Consider the following 14,314-nt stretch of genomic DNA (forward strand, 5'->3'; position numbering starts at 1 on the left):
ACAGTGTGCAGCTGTCGGCGGCAAGCCCCTCCTAGGGGGGACGATCGCCCCAATCGCCCCCCCCCCCCCCCCCCCCTGGATCGGCCACTGGTACCAGGGAGGTGTAATAAATCACCTCCACTATCAAATGCACACTCTTGCGGTATGTGTTCCAGCTTGGAACACATTAACCGTAAGTGCAACAACACACTTCCTGTATAACAAGCGATTTGGTTCCATATTTTCCTGGAAATTAAGTTTTGTCTCACATTCAGATCCGATTTTGGCGTTAAGAATCAAGTCGTGTTTTGTATTTAGTCGGAACCCTAAATCTCGGATCTGTCAGATTTCTCCAAATCCAAACCTCTCATCACTAATAAATATTAGAGATGCTCAGGCTCGGTTCCTTGAGAACCAAACACACCCAAACTTAGGGGATCCGGGTACCGAGCCAAGGCGCCCTCGGAATTGAAAACAAGGCAAAACGTCATCGGATCTCGCAAATTTTGAATTCCTTTGTAAGATCCAACATAACGAGGGGCGGGAGGGAGGGCGGACCCCCATTTTTCTTTTCTGCCACTGCTGTGTGGCAATGTGTCCTAGATGTGCCAGGAACTGCCGTGTGTTTGAGTCATTGCTCTGTTGCTTACCATCCAGCCAGGTCGCTGCAGTATTTGGCCGAAAGTGTATGAAAATAATATTGTGATCTGTGAGGCGGTCAAAATTCACTGCAAATGACTTGAAATTAGTGTTATTGAGGTTAATAAGAATGTAGGAACAAAAAAAAGAGCAAAATTACGTGATTTTAACATATTTTAGGATTTTTTCTAAAAAATCCAAAAGCAAAACCAAAACACACAAGGGCGGTTTTGCCAAAACCAAAACACGAAGCTAATCCAGATCCAAAACCAAAAGCAGTTCACGGGGGTCAGTGAGCATCTCTAATAAATATATAGCACACATAGCACACATATATGTGTATACTTAATACACATAGCATACATACAAAATACACATAACACATATACAATATATGCATAACACACATATATAGATAGCAGACACATATACATCACACACATCTACACATACAATATATACATAGTATATATACAATATATACATAGCACAAATATATACATCGCACACATCTACACATACAATATATACATACACTATATGGACAAATTACACCAACATGGACTGTTATGATATTATATATTCAAATACATATACTTTAATATGGAGTTAGTCCCGCTTTTGCAGTGATAACAGCTTCCACTCTTCTTGGAAGGCTCCACAAGATGTTGAATTGTTTCTGTGGGAATCTGGGCCCATTCATTCTGTAGAGCATTTATCAGGTCAGGCACTAATGTGGATGAGAAGACCTGGCTCGCAATCTCCGTTCCAGTTCATCCCAAAGGTATTCGTTGGGGTTGAGGTCAGGGCTCTGTGTGGGCCAGTCAAGTTCTTCCACACCCAACTAATCAAACCATGTCTTTGTAGTCCTTGCTTTGTGCACTGGGGCACAGTCATGTTGGAATAGAAAAGGGCCTCCCCCAAACGGTTGCCACAAAGTTGAAAGCATAGCATTGTCCAAAATGACTTGGTATGCTGAAGCATTCAGATTGTGCTTCATTGAAGATAAGGGGCCTAGGCCAATCCATGAAAAATAGCCCCATACCATTATGCCTGCGCCACCAAACTTTACAGTTAGCATAATGCAGTCAGGCAGGTTTTTACGGCATCCGCCAAAACCAGACTCACCCATCTGACTGCCAAACAGAGAAGTGTCATTCGTCACTCCACAAAACATGCTTCCAGTGCTCCACAGTCCAGTATCGGTGTGCTATACACCACTCCATCCGACGCTTGGCATTGGCCTTGGTGATGTAAGGCTTGCATGCAGCTGCTCGGCCATGGAAACCCATTCCATTAAGCTCTCGTCACACAGTTTTTGTGCTTACATTAATGCCAGTGGAAGTTCGGAACTCTTCAGCTATGAAATCAGTAGAGCGACTTTTACGCACCATGCGCCTTAGCAGTCGTTGACTCTGCTCTGTGATTTTACGTGGTCTTCTGCTTCATGGCTGAGTTGCTGTTGTTCCTAAATGTTTCCACTTTCTAATAATATCACTTACAGTTGACCGTGAAATGTCCAGCAAGGATGATAATTCATGAACCATCTTATTGCAAAGGTGGCATCCTATCACAGTACCACGCTTGAAGTCACTGAGCTCTTCAGAACGACCCATTTTGTATCACAAATGTTTGCAAATGGAGACTGCAAGGCTAGGTGCTTCATTTTATACACCTCTGGCAACGGATCTGATTGAAACACCTCAATTCAATAATTAACAGGTGTGGCCAAATACTTTTGTCCATATGGTGTAGCACAGTGGTCAGGGAACAGGGGTAAATTACCCCAAATGGGGTAAAAATGAAATTCCTGGGGGTAATGCTGCCGATTCACATGCTGTCAGTTGGATTGTAGATCCCTTTAAATTTGATATTGCTGTTGTAGCAGAAGAGCCTCAAGGGTTGGCAGAGGCACTTCTTGAGCTTCGATGCAATAATGAAGCATGTATTCCATTTGAAAACAAAGCAGATCTGTCATATTTTGGGATGTCAACAGCTGCAAAGGCATTCAAAATTGCACATGAGGAGGCAGTCAAAAACTTGCTGCCTTTTGCAACAACCTACCTTTGCAAACAAGGATTTTCCACTCTAACGAACATAAAAACAAAGCAGAGAAATCGATTGGATGCTGAAGACTATATCCAAATTGCTCTGACATCAAAATGCCCCAATATTGATGCTCTCGTATCAAAAATGAAGCAACATCATTTCTCCAAAACCTGAAATTTTGAAATTGAAGCTTTCAAAGAAATTTTTAATAGATTCAACAAAATTTTAAATTCCAATAATTAATAATATATGATTTCCTTCCTTTCAAATTAAGGGGGTAACGTCGGCGTATCTAAATATATTTGGGGGTAAAAGGTAAAAAAGTTCCCTGACCCCTGGTGTAGCACATATACAATATATACAACGCACACATATACAAGTTTCTGTGGGATACTAATAATCTAGACTCTTGTTTACATCTGACTAGGATTTCTGTGTTCTTCAGTCCTTAATTAGGGAACATTTGCAGTCTCTGCTTTTTGATGTTGTCTCAGATTCTGCATCAGTTGTAATTTGGCATTCAGACTCATTAAAATATTAATAGGAAATTTGCATTACCTTGTATGACCCGCATGGGGTTACTATCTTCTTGGTGCTAACTTCTCGATTCAGGTTTATTTTGAAAGGAAGTGCGGCATACATTCATCTCAAGTACTTGAGCATCATCAAGAAATGTTTCTCAATTTATCAGTGCAATAAATGGGTGTTATACTGAAAAATAATTTATTTCATAATAATATATAGATTCTCACTCCCATGGCCATAATTTCCAGCATTGGAAACCTAATTCTGCACATGTTTGGGAACCCCACACAGTTCTATTCTGCTTTGCTCTTATTCCACCCAGTCATATTTCAAATACACAAAATCATGTCCCAAAACTACAGCCGACACTCAGACTTGGTTTGACAATTGGGATCGGCACATTAAGAAGTGGACAGTGGGGAGATGTTCTTTTGAGCATTGTTGCTTAAGAAAGACAAGTTAGTAGTCTACTTTCCTATTTACAGTACACAGAGAGCCAAGGCCCGGCGCAAACAATTCTCTTTGGTGACATTACATGTTTATATTTATGGCAGTGTGCCTAGATTTCAACCAAAGTAGATTGGTGTGCAGAGCAAGATGGCGGAGTACGCATAGGAATAGAACTTTGCAACGGACAATAAGGGGGGGTTGGGACATACCTCATAAATGTCCCCATTTTGGCGGGACACCCCGAACTGCAGCCCACAAAAGGAAAGTGGGTGGAGTTTTACCCAAATATGTCCATTTATAGGTGGAGTATGGGCGGATGAGGATGGGGCATATTTTTTCCAGCTTTAGGGATTCCAAAAGTTGGGAGGTATGGGTTAGGTGGAGCAATAGCACTCATTGCTATGTATGTAAAAGGCGCACTAGTGGGCCAAGTTTTTCAGAGCAGTGCCAAAACAAGATTTTGTTTTGTAGAACAAGATTATTTGAACAAGATTAAACTTAGGTACTGGGTGGAGATGGGGAATTTTCAAGGATGTTATTTGCTTTGCTTTGCTACACAGTCATCTGGGAGGTTTTTGGTACAATATATATTTATCAATATAAAAAAGAGGCTATTTTAGTGATGCTTAACCCAGCAATACTTTATTATTATTAATAATAATAAATCGTACATGACAAAACCAAATAGTGCAACAAAATAGTGCAATTTATTGTCTATGTCTTCTCCCTACAGCACCTTTTTGTTTACATATTTGGCAGCTTGTAATGGGATATATATATATATATATATATATATATATGTATATATATATATATATATATATATATATATATATATATATATATATATATATATATACCACTATATAGCTATAAAACCACAACAATAAGAGCGACTAATATGTCTGTCCCATCATCACATTGTTCCCCCTTCATCACACTGTTCCCCCTTCATCACACTGTGCCCCTTCATCACACTGTGCCCCTTCATCACATTTTGTCCTCTCACCACACCATTCTATTTTACTTACCTTCTTATGGTCTTATGTTTTCTTCAAATCACTGTGTGTGAGTATTTGGTGCTACACGGCTCCTGTAATCTAGGTGAGGAGCCCTGTCACACTGTTATTGGAGAAATATGGTGCAGGCAGCCTGTGCGGTCCGTGCATAGGTTGACCACATCGCATACTACTCAATGCAGCTGCATAAACCATTAATAGAATATTGACCTGAAAGCTTTAGTACAATATCCTATCAATGGATGCACCACATTCCCACTGGACAGCCAGACAGTCCAAAATACACTTTAATTGACCGCCCGGGGGGCATATAACCCTCTGTCCCCAAGGCGCAGTCCACCCTTGAATATCAGTGAATGTTACACACACCTGGGCAAGGGTTTCACCTCATACAAGCAACTTGTTTTATTTAAACTTTGTGTATAAAAAGTACATTAGAATTCATCATGGAGTCTTATAGTTTTGTATATAGTGGCTTCTTATATACTTATATTTTACACTTGGAAGTGCATTATTTCCCTTATAATTGCAGGCCCTGTTAGATTTCTGCTTTATTCTAATCGCAGCCCGGTGCCAAGTAACGTCTGTTTAACATGTATACATTTCTGTGTCTATTGCTTCATAGGTTTCTACCAGAAGGGAACTGCCTGGATATTCAGGTGTTACACGCTCAGTTATTCAATAAACGTGTCACCTCCCATCCCCAGGCATAACAATAGCTCCTCTATCCACAATTCAAACAGTAGAGAGCCAATGTATGTCACATGATCCAGGACAATGTTTATACTCATAATTATATGTGATTAAGTCAAACAGAACTAATAACCTATTGGTGCTTGATTTTTTCGAGTATATAATTATTGAGAAATGACCATTCCTATTCTTGCTTTGCCTTCAAGCAGTTCCTTGTGAATAATGAATACTTCTCAGCTACTATATTGCTGACAAAGCTCATTCCAAACACAGTGAGTATGAGGCATAGTATTTTAGTAGATATCTATGCAACATGTCGGCCTTTAGGTACAATTACGGCCTAGTCATCATTTTGAAAGCTGTTCATTATATGGTATTTATTTGTCTGCATAGTATATATTTAATTCAACTTTATCTCTTTCTTAAAGGGCCAAATGCTTTGTCAATTATATGTAGAATCTATAAGTAAGGTTTGCTGTACAGTAACCTGGTGCTGTAAATAATTATTATAACTGGGTAGTAGTCAAAGATACATATTGCAATTGCGGAATATTCGGAGCACTGTTTTAATGAATGAGGCACTTCTGTCTCACCTCGTTGGGGTCATGAGTTTGATTCCCGACCAGGGTCTTATCTACACTTTATTATTATTTATATAGCTCCAGCATATTCCATAGCGTTTTACATAAAATCCCCATTCTCTGCTCACGCTCCTTGCTTCATCCCAAACCTTTCCATCCACCCCGTACTTGCAATCCCGCCAACCTTATCCACATATCTCCACTACCTTCAAATCCCTATCTTCCCTTCTCCTGTGCAATATGGAACGCCAGATCTATTTGTAATAAACTTGCATCCATTCATGATCTACTCAATTCTAAATCCCTCAATCTCCTTGCCATTACTGGAACTTTTCTCACCTCCTCTGACACTACATCCCCCGCAGCTCTCCTATGAGGGACTCTTTCTTTCAGCCACACTCCCAGACCCAGAAACAGAAAAGGTGGTGGAGTAGGCATTCTACTTTCTCCGAGTTGCATCTACCAAGTCATACCCTCTGATCCCTCCCTCTCATTCACTTACTTTAAAGTTCACACTATCTATCTTTTATATCCTCTCCATCTTTGTGTTGCTGTCAGGTCTAGATTCTTAATTTCTTGACATCTTTAGGACCTGGCTCACTTATTTCCTATTCTTGACCTGCCTACTGTCATAGTAGGTGATTTCAACATTCCCATTGATAATCCCACTGTCTCTTCTACCACTAAACTTCTTTCACTTACTTCCTCTTTGGTCTCTCCCAGTGGACCTCATCTCCCACCCACTGTGATGGACGCTCCATTGATCTTGTTTCTCCCGCTACTGCTCCATCTCTAGTTTCACCAACTTAGCATTTCCACTCTTCAACCACAACCTTCTCTTTCTACAACAAAACACTCACTTCAGCCCTAGACAATACAGCTCCAGGTATCTCATACAGTCTCCAACGATCCAAACCCCAACCATAGCCCACCAAACTGACCCGCTACCTGCAAAAGTGCTCCCGTACTGCAGAGCGTCACTGGAGGAAATCTTGTACCTATCCCAATTTCTTCCACTATAAATTCATCATTTTATCTTACAACACTGTCCTTTCAATCGCTAACCAAACTTTCTTCAAATCTCTAATGTCCGCCCAGTCTTCTAACCCATGTCGCCTCTTTGCCACCTTCAACTCACTTCTCTGCCCACCTGCACCTTCTCCCACTTTCTCCCTCACAGCCCATGATTTTGCCACCTACTTCAAAGACAAAATCGACATTATTTGAGAAGATATTTCCTCATGCCAAATACCACACACTTCACCTACTCTACCCACCCACACTCCTCAATCCACCCTTACTTCATTGTCTTCAGTGACTGAAAACGAAGTCTCTACACTCATCTCACCCTACAACCTGTCCCCTCGACTCTATTACCTCCCAACTTCTCGATGATCTACTTACTGAAATGTCTAAGAGTAATTTCTCCATACTCATTCTCCTGGACATCTCTGCTACTTTTGACACTCTTGATCACCCTCTTCTCCTACACACCCTTCACTCCATTGGCCTTTGTGACACAGTTCTTTCCTGGTTCACTTCCTACCTATCGAACTGATCCTTTTGTGTTTCTACCTCTGGCACATCCTCCCCTCCACTCCCACTATCTGTTGGGGTCCCACAAGGCTCTGTTCTTGGCCCTTTACTTTTTTCATTGTACACCTCTTCTCTTGGGGCACTAATTCACCCATTCGGCCTCCAATACCACCTCTATGCTGATGACACTCAAATCTATATCTCTTTCCCTGACCTCTTCCTTTCTGTACTATCTTGAGTTACCAACTGCCTTTCAGATATCTCCACATTCATGTCCCAACGTTACCTAAAGCTCAACATGTCCAATACAGAGCTTATTATCTTCCCTCCTGGCAGAATCACCACCTCTCCTCAAATCCCCCTCACTGTCAGTAACATTACATTTTCCTCAGTCTCCCAAGCACGCTGTCTTGGTGTCACACTTGACTCTGCCCTCTGCCTTATTCCTCACATCCAGACTCTCTCCCAATCCTGTCAATTCCACCTTAAAAACATTGCCAGAATATCCCCATTTCTGATTCAACATGCTGCAAAAACTCTTATCCATTCTCTCAAGGTCTCCCCTCTTGACTATTGAATTGCAACCTCCTGCTATCTGTCATTCCCGAAACCCATATATCCACACTTCAATCGATCCTTAATGCTGCTGCAAGACTGATCTTCCTCTCTCACTGCTCCACATCTGCTGCACCACTTTGCAAATCCCTACACTGGTTCCCTGTGTCCTCCAGAATTCAATTCATATTACTCACCTTTACCTACAAAGCCCTCAACAACACTACCCCTGCATACATATGAAATCTCATATCAAAATACTCTCCCTCCCGCCCTCTTAGATCTACCTGTGACCTGCGCCTTGTCTCATCTCTGGTAACCACCTCTCACTCGCGCCTACAAGACTTCTCCCGTGCTGCTCCCCACTTATAGAATTCCCTACCACGCTCAATCAGACTTTCCCACAGCCTTCAAATCTTTAGACGTTCTCTAAAATCCCATCTCTTTTTTAAAGCTTACCTCATCCCTGAAAATACTATTCACACTAATGCACTCTCACAACTGTCCCAATCTCCACTCTAAGCCACACTAGCTCCTCTTGTTTCATCTGTGCCGTCTTCCATTTAGAATGTAAACTCTCTAATGAGCAGGGTCCTCCATACCCTGTTTTCATGTCTGCATTTATCTTGTCTACCTTGTATGTCTTTGTTTTATGTAAATCCTGTTTTCCCTACTGTACGGCGCTGCGGAGCACTGTGGTGCCTTACAAATCTGCCATAATAATAATAATAATAGTCTGGGCTGGTTACCTCTAAAGCAGTGGGGCAACAAGTGTTAGATTTCTCTGCAAAATCTGTATCCAGCACCAGGCTGGGCTGGTCACACTATAACAGGGAGACCCATGGCATGCCGTTCCCCTGTCATATTCTGGAACCATAGTGTATAATGTGACGTTCATAGGGATTCAAAATACAAAGCCCTAATAAAGCCGTGGTACTTGCTCCTAGTGGAGCCGTGAAGTCAGCGTGTGTTTGATTGGTGGGAGTTTGGGAAAACAGCTCTGATTGGCTGTTTGTGTATTGGCCCCTCAAGATGAATTAAGTTCATGCACTCTTGTTGTGACTCTGCTAGGAGCAAGTAAGGTTGTTGTATTGGAGCTTTTTGTTATTATATTAATGACTATGGACTACTTCAGAAACCTTGGTAGAAGACTCCCTATGGATTTAGGAGTTGAACTAAAAGGTAAAGAAGGGTTTTGGGGAGTTTTTATTTTAATTAAACTAATTTTTCTATGATGTGTATGCTTTTCCCACCTCTTTGGTACACAGGACATGCTGGTGCCTGTAGTTCCACAAGCTCCAATGTGAGCCATGCACATGCTGATTGATGCTAGTAGTTCCACAAGCACCAGCATGTCCAAGCAGTCAATGGCTGTCAGGCCTTGCTGAGACCTGTAGTTCCACAAAAGTACTTCATCTGTCTTTCACAATTAACGAATACCCTGGCACCTACTGCACAGTTGGTCACGATAATGTTTGTCCCTGGTGGGGGCTCCTCATGTTTTTTGGGGCCCAATTTTCCTAGGGATTTCAGCCTTGTCCTGACTGGACTACGACTGGATTCACTTTAAGATGACCCCTGCTTTAGTGGTAACTAGCTCAGGCTATACCACTGGTGCTGGCTACTTATTTTGGGGGAGAGGAGGTCACAACAGGTTTTTTCTTGCATTTGTTCTCGTTTACAAACAGTATATGTATGACAGTCATTATCATCAAGTAGATGATGATAATGATGATGATTGCTGGATCCTTACCCCTCAACCACATTAATACATACTCAGTGCAACCTGATGCGGCCGCTTCTATACATTGTATTATGTGCAAGTCAAAACTCACACATGTAAACTTGCAGCCATAGGTTTAGGTCTACATTCAGGCTGCACTATTGAGGCCTACTCTAAATCAGGCACATAGTACGTTACGGTTACAGGGAACCTTTAAGGTAAGTTGATCAATTTTCTGTTAATGTGAGTACAAAGCACAAGTTGTTGTCTAGGCCAGTGGTTCCCAAACTTTTGCAGTTCGCGGCACCCTTAGAGTCTCCATAATTTTTTCAAGGCACCCCTCCAAAATAATTAAGCGAGCAGTCCCATTTTATAAGTAGCTGGATCAAAAAACATAATAAGTATTTAGGTCAGGACAGAAATATTTATTTAGTTGTATGCAAAAATACACATAAATCCAAGGGAAAATAATATCTTTAGTTTTTTTTTTTCAATTAGATTTCTGTCAAAGAATAATTTACAGCTAACTCACTCTTTACCCTCCTTCATCTCCACACTCTGTGCCGCCTGCATCCACACACTCTGTGCCCCCTCTGCATCCACACACTCTGTGCCCCCTCTGCATCCACACACTCTGTGCCCCCCCTGCATCCACACACTCTGTGCCCCCCTGCATCCTCGCTCTGAATCCTTGCTCTGCCCCCTCTGCATCCTCACTGTGCCCCCTCTGCATCCTTGTTCTGCCCTCTCTGCCCCCTCGCTCTGCCCCCTCTGCATCCCGCCATGGCCAGGAAGAGAGAAAAAAACACAAAAAACCCCAAAAAAAGTACCAATCCGGCGGCACCCAGCATCCTCTCTCCTGCCACTTGTCACTGAATGTCGGGCGTAATGACGACATGCCCGACATTCAGTGAGAAGCGAGGAGGGAGGATGATGCTGGGTCGCCAAATTTATAAATTGTTTTTTGTTTTTTTTTCCTCTTCTTGTCCACGGCACCCCTGTGACAGCGCCGCGGCACCCCTGGGAGACGCGGCGCACAGTTTGGGAACCTACGGTCTAGGCTGTTAATTATACAAGTGTATGGGGGGTATTCAATTGTTAGCGAGTTCCGCTAAATACTCGTGCTCTAAAAATATTACCGGTAATATGCGCGTAAATACCGTTAATACGGTAATTTACTCGCTGGATTTCAGCTCGCAGCTCAGGGAGCTGCGAGCTGAAATCCAGCGAGATATTACCGTATTAATGGTAATATTTTTAGAGCGCAAGTATTTAGCGGAACTCGCTAACAATTGAATACTCCCCTATGAGTTTCACTTTGTTGCAACAATGTTGCAGCTCTCTGTTAAACACTTAACTCTGCAGAGAAGCTATGAAGCTCAAATAATGGTTTTTTTTCCACCCATATGTCAGCAGAAAATTAATAAAAATGTTTTTGTTCATTTTAGCAATTCAATGTTGTTATAGTCGATGTGGTATTATTTTCTATAGATTATAATGGTAATGCATTATCAATTATATTTTAATTAATAATCCCCAAATGAAAATAACAAAAGTATACATAAACAGATGTACGCTTAGGATCTGTTCTATATTAGGAATAGCCAGAGGCATCTCCTATTAAACACCCTCATGAATGAATACCTTTGACCTTTGGTAGACCCACCGGGAGGTGGTTGCCTGGCTCATAATCCAATAGATTCGCTTCTCTAATATACTAACTGCGTAATTAAGATTTTCTCCTTTTTGTTTTTAATTGTGATCTGCTTTTAGTTAAATCGAATTTTATCGTCCGTTTTAGGAAGGAGAAATTTATACTGCTTTCTGCATCAATGACCGCAGCGCAGAGTGAAAAAAAAAACATATTTAAATTTTAATGGTTTGTTACCTAATGTTTGTCCTCATATTGTTCACAGTAAGAGCTTGTTACTTTGTTGATTTTGAGACTCTAATGAACCAACATAATGTCATTATTAAATGTTCTGCTGCTAAACTCTTTTGCTCAGAGTGCTGACTTAACAATGCTGGCACTGTGACACATTACATATTTGGAAACCCGATTTGCTGTATTTAAGAAAAGTCAGTATAGAACAGATGATTCAGAATTGATCAGTATGTGAATTGTTCCCTCCACCTCTTTTGCCTTGGTGTTAAATGTTCCAATGCTATTGCATGTTATGGCACTAGGTCTGTCAATCAATGTGTTTGACACCATGTGGGGGACCCAGAGGAGGAGTATTTTCCCTGGAAACCAAGTACCACTAATTATCACAATTGACATAGTCAGATTTGTAACTCTAAGGTAAACTACATTGTTCAGTGTTCACCTGACATTCTACTGCAGCTCTGCTAATAAGTAAAATATTATCTCACTATTCCAGTAGAGACAGCTGCAACTCTGCCCACATTTTAGGACGGTGTACTGAGAGGAGCTGATACAGTCCAAAAGACTGAGTTTCCATGGCAATACTGATAAATGATCAATGTTCAAAAGTGCAACAGGGATAAACATGGATCACCTATCTGAAAGCGCCTGCACTCCCACCGGCATATTCAAATGAACTCGTTTTACAAATTGAAAATTACTAAAAATAATCGGTGCTCTTATGCCTCTAATATGCACTTAGCACCTTGGAAGAACATGCTGGAACTTATAGTTCTACAACAGCTGCAGATTCACACGTCTGGTCTAATATGTATAGACATGTATACATACAGATATAGAATAGATCCTGAAAGAATCTATCTGGTTTCTAAATTTATAATACCATCCACCCTGTATATTCTTAATGTTTTATTCATCATTTTATCATCATACTTTATTTGCTTATATTCCCCCATCAAGCACTGTACAGAGACTATTTGTCATTCACATCAGTCCCTGCCCATTGGAGCTTACAGTCTAAATTCCCTAACACACACAAAGACTAGGGTTAATTCAGTTGTGTCAGCAGCCAATTAACCTACTAGTGTGTTTTATTGCTTTGATGAGTTTTTAGTATGTTTAGTATAAGTGAATTTGTACCTCACAGGGAGAAATTGAATTAGCAACGCGGCTGAGCATTTTTACCGTTAATACGGTAAAATCTCTGCTCATTTTTACTCGTACCTCTATGGGGCGTGAGGAAAAATCAGCAGAGATTTCTGTAAAAATCAGTAAAGATCTTCCTCAGAGCATGGCGGCTAAGTGAATGTGTCCCTACATGTGGCCTTTTGTTTATAATAATATAAATTGTTTATTTGTGGCCATTTGAAATGTTGAGCGGTATGTGGATGACAGCTTATAATGGCCATGTGCCACAATATTGGCAAGTTGGCCCAATATCGCTAATATGCAGGGACAGGATGGGCTGGAGGAAAGGGGGGCATCTGCCCTCTGGGCCGTTCCTATAGCGGACTACCTTAGGCTGGGTCACTGGGCCACCTGCATTTTTTCCCCTTTAAAATAGACTGATGAATCAAGTCTTGTGTTATGCACGTTTTGTCGCTATCCAATAACAATTGTCGAATCCCGATGTGTGGTTCCAAAGCACAAAGTAATTTAATAGCCAAAAGTAGCAGAATAACAATGCGAAATAAAACAAGTACAGCCGTTACTTATCGCAGGCGCTCTGGATCCAGTCATTCAGGTCTGAAGGCTGTGGTCAAAGAAGACTGGTCACTAGGTCCAGAGCCACTGCTTATATGCAGTCAGTGAATACAGTAAGACAATGCAGATGATGTGGCTTGCTTCTATTGGTCCAGGCTTCAGGAAGGTCCAGTGTACTGCAGGTCATAGGCCAGTTCAAACCAAAATATCCAAAGGTGGGGGTGAACTCTCCAGGGGATGCACTCCTATTTTCCCCGCCAAGAATCCAGTTACAACTAGTCTATTTGCATTTTACAGTCAGTATCACTTTAAACATTTATTCCCTAACTAGAGTATGCAATGTGTGATATCTTTGGCGAATGAACCGGTCAACTGCTGATGAATAGGGGATTAAAATGATATATTAAACAACACATAGTTCCTGCAACCTGAACCTTTGCCAGAAGGCTGGATCTGTGCAATTTCACCATACACATGTTTGGCCCAGTTGAAAGTGACCTTTTTGCTGTGGGTCAGTTTTATAAATGACATTGGTTTGGACAATAAAGTTGTTCTTGTCTGAATGTGGAGCTTCATGCATGTTACATGTTCTTTTTATCAATGGACAAATGGTTGACTCTCAGTTGAAAAAGTATATTTTTATGTGCACATTAACTTTGTAACATTCTGTGAGTTGAATGTCACTGCGCGTCTGCCACAGCAATAAACGTCCACAATTATTATCCTTTCCTCAGCCATTTAAAAGCCATATAAGATTTTTTTTTTTTCAAAAGGCTTTTAACGAGCAACAAAAAGGACGTCTTTTCTTTAAATCCGAAATCTCTGAAAAACCCAGAGAGCTCACTGACATATACTGACATGCCCTTGCAGGCAAATTGGACAGAAAAAGGCCTCTTTTATATTTATTATACTGGTTATGTTGGCTTCAGCTGCCAGCATTGATTTATTAGAACCCGGTTTTAATGGCTTAAATGTC

The sequence above is a fragment of the Mixophyes fleayi genome, chromosome 3, assembly GCF_038048845.1.
Source record: "Mixophyes fleayi isolate aMixFle1 chromosome 3, aMixFle1.hap1, whole genome shotgun sequence".
Taxonomy (NCBI): domain Eukaryota; kingdom Metazoa; phylum Chordata; class Amphibia; order Anura; family Limnodynastidae; genus Mixophyes; species Mixophyes fleayi.